Below are 4,353 nucleotides of genomic sequence, written 5' to 3' on the forward strand. Positions count from 1 at the left end.
CCTTATGAGTCACTTTCATACCTGACTGTGCTTTGGATTGTTTGTTTCAGACTTTGTAGAGTCAGGGCTCTGTTGGTGTGATCGACATTTCTGTCAGGCCAAAGCTGAAGGAGCAGGTTAAATGTCGTTTAGTGCAGAAGTCAACAGGATTCCAGCAGAATAGAAAAGTTGAGTAAACTCTTGAGTTGGTGGATGATGCTGTAAGAAACTGTGACGGCTTTAATATCATTTCTCCTCTTAATAAACATGAAGCCTCTGTCACATTGGTATGTGTGCCCTGAGAGCCTTTTCCCTGTTTAGGTCAGATTTATTAGACCATCAAACGAGAAAACAAATATTTTAGAAAGCTCCAAAGGTTGATTCTGTTCATCTGGACGTTTTCAGTGGGAGAAACGTTTCGTCACTCATCCAAGTCACTTCTTCAGTCTCAGGTTTCCCCAATCTAGTAAACAGGTCTGAACACCACATCCAGAACACCCTGGATTTTGTTGAGAAGGTGAGAGATGTCATTATGGAGGCAGATGAAACCATGGTCTCGTACGACGTTACATCTCTCTTCACTTGCATCCCAGTCACGGAAGCGTTGGAGGTAGTCCGTAAGAGATTACAGGATGACACCAACCTCAGCAACAGGACCACTCTCAGCATCGACCAAGTGTGTTTGCTTTTGGAACTGTGTCTTCATTCCACCTACTTCACATACAAGGGTCAGTTCTACAGGCAGAAACATGGGTGTGCCATGGGCTCCCCAGTTTCACCCATTGTGGCCAATTTGTACATGGAAGAAGTGGAAAAGAGGGCTTTGCTATCCTACCCTGGAACACCACCAAGCCATTGGTTCAGATATGTGGATGACACCTGGGTGAAAATCAAATCTCAGGACGTACTACATTTCACGGATCACATTAACTCGGTGGACCGACACATCAAATTCACCAGGGAGGATATGAAAAGTGGCAGGTTGGCCTTCTTAGACTGTGAGATTTCCATCAGTAATGGGGGACATCTAAAAGCTGACGTGTACCGTAAACCTACGCATACAGATCAGTATCTAAGGTTTGACTCTCATCATCCACTGGAGCACAAACTGGGTGTCATCAGGACGCTACAACACAGAGCGAACACCATCCCCACTGACACAGCGGCCAGGGAGGCAGAAGGACAGCACATCAAGAAGGCCCTGAGTAAATGTGGTTATCCCAGCTGGACTTTTGTCAAAGCTGGAAAGGCACCTAAAGAAAGCTCCAGCCGATCCAGGAGAGAAGGACAACCGCTGCCCAGGCGAAAACCTGTAGTGATCCCATACGTGTCAGGAGTATCGGAACAGTTGAGACGCATTTTTTCTAAACACCAGGTCTCTGTGGCTTTTAAACCCCAAAATACGCTGCGCCAAAAACTGGTCCGCGCCAAAAACTGGTCCACCCCAAGGATCGGGTCCCCCGACACAAACAGAGTAACATAGTGTACGCTGTTAAGTGCCAGGAGGATTGCCAGGATTTATACATCGGGGAAACCAAACAACCTCTAGCGAAGCGGATGGCACAGCACAGCAGAGCCACCTCGTCAGGCCAGGACTCTGCAGTTTATTTACACCTACAGGCCAGTGGACACTCTTTCAACGATGAGGATGTACACATCCTGGACAGGGAAGAACGCTGGTTTGAGTGTGGAGTCAAGGAGGCCATTTACGTGAAAAGGGAAAGACCATCTCTGAATCGAGGAGGGGGCCTAAGGGTACATCTTTCGCCATCTTACAATGCTGTGATTGCAGCCATTCCCCAACACTCTGTGAATGGGACTCGTGGACATTGATCAGTGGCGTTTGATCAATGGTTGCTGACCAATGGTCATGAGAATTTGTATAATTATGATGAAGGAACTGACCTCCCAGCCCATTGTTCCTTCAGTGGTGCTGGTTTCAGTCATTATGCAAATGTACTGTTTATAAGATTGTGGAAACCTGTAGTCAGCTGAGACTGAAGAAGTCACTTGGATGAGTGACGAAACGTTTCGCCCACTGAAAACGTCCAGATGAACAGATTCAACTTTTGGAGATTTATTTACCTGGATGATTGAGCATGCATCAAGAAAGCTCCAAAATGCATTTATGCAAGACAATGGAAATGTAAAGAATGTGGACTTAACTTTTTGTACATGGAATGTGAAAGGTGTAAATGAGCCTGTTAAGAGAGGCAAAGTGTTATCACACTTGAAATCTCTTAAAGCGGATATTATTTTTTTACAAGAAACTCATCTGAAAAATGCGGCTCACAATAAACTTAGGTGTAGATGGATTAAACAGGTGTATTATTCAACATTTTCCGCTAAAACTAGAGGGGTAGCTATATTAATCAAGAAAGATACCCCGTTCAAGCATACCTCCACCATAGCTGACAAGAATGGTAGATATGTATTAGTGACCGGGGAGCTGCACGCTACTCCGATTACCCTACTGAACATTTATGGGCCTAACCATGATGATCCAGAATTCTACAGAAAGGTTTTCAGTTTAATTCCGGATATACCTAATGGTAATTTAATAATTGGAGGTGATTTCAACTTAGTGTTAGATCCATACTTAGATAAATCCCTGTCCAAAAAAACTACATCGTGTAAAGGTAGCAACTTTATTAAAACATACATGAGCAATATGAACATCTGTGATGTGTGGAGAACTTTAAATCCATCAGGTAGAGAGTACTCCTTCCATTCTCCTGCACATAACAGTTATTCAAGGATTGACTATTTTTTGGTGGATGGAAAAATGCTTTCCCTAGTTCGTAATGTAACCTACCACAATATTATTATTTCCGATCATTGTCCTGTCACCTGCTCCTTCGCACTTAGTAATCTCACTAAAGCATACAGGAATTGGAGATTTGACCCACAATTACTGAACGACTTAAAATTTAAACAGTATATAAGTTCTCAGACGTCTTTATTCTTCGATATAAACGATAATGCCGAGACCTCACCGGACATATTATGGGAAACGTTTAAAGCTTATATTAGGGGTTCCATAATATCATATCAAGCTTCACGGAATAAAAATAATAAACTAGAACAATTAAAATTAGAAAAAATAATCCATGACTTGGACGCTAACAATGCAAAGGCTCCCTCTTTAGATAAGTACAACACTATTTGCGCATTAAAATATAAACTAAACCAGATATTAACTAGCAATATTAATAGAACTTTCATTTTTGTAAGACAGAAGTATTTTGAATTTGGGGATAAACCACACAAGTTGTTAGCTAGACAACTAAAGAAGTTAGAAAATGACAGAACGATTCATAAAATTAGATCACGTAATGGAAACCTGGTCACATCACATAAAGATATTAATGATAATTTTAGACAGTTTTATGAATCTCTCTATACTTCTCATCCCACTGCAGGGCCTAATGATATGCAGGATTTTTTAGATAAGTGTGATCTTCCTGTGTTAGATCAGGCGAATCGCAATATTTTGAATGCCAAGATTACAACTGAAGAAATCACTAAATCTATTGGTTTATTAAAAAATAACAAGAGTCCAGGCCCAGATGGGTTAGGGAATGAGTTCTACAAACACTTCAAGATTAAACTTGGTCCATATCTATCTAAACTGTACAACCATGCATATAAAATGGGCACCCTACCACCAACATTGAATGAAGCAATTATTATTATTACAGTACTCCCAAAAAAAGGTAAAGTCTTGGAGGAAGTGGGATCATACAGACCTATTTCTTTACTAAACTCAGATCAAAAAATCCTGGCTAAAATACTAGCGAGTAGACTTAATACAGTAATAGATAAACTGGTACACCCAGATCAAACAGGTTTCATACCAAATAGGAGTTCTTTTAATAATCTCAGACGTTTATTTAATATAATCTATTCCCCCAAGGTGCAACAGGACCTACTTGTACTTAGCTTAGATGCCGAAAAGGCATTTGATCATGTGGAGTGGTCCTATCTCTTTGCAGTTTTAGAGAAATTTCAACTGGGACAAGATTTCATTTCTTGGATAAAACTACTCTACAAGAACCCCACAGCCAGAATTCTTACAAATCAAACATTATCAACCCAGTTTAAGCTCAGCAGAGGGACAAGACAGGGATGTGTTCTTAGCCCATTATTATTTGCTCTGGCTCTTGAACCCCTGGCACAGACAATTCGAACTCATACTGATATACATGGTTATGACACAGCATACACTTCTAATACTATATCGCTTTATGCTGACGACATTTTACTATACATAACAAAACCCCTAACTTCCCTTCCAGCAATCCTCTCCGTTATTGACAAATTTAGTACCTTCGCTGGCTACAAGATCAATTGGGGAAAAAGTGAAATATTGCC

The sequence above is a fragment of the Oreochromis niloticus genome, linkage group LG22 (assembly GCF_001858045.2).
Source record: "Oreochromis niloticus isolate F11D_XX linkage group LG22, O_niloticus_UMD_NMBU, whole genome shotgun sequence".
NCBI lineage: Eukaryota > Metazoa > Chordata > Actinopteri > Cichliformes > Cichlidae > Oreochromis > Oreochromis niloticus.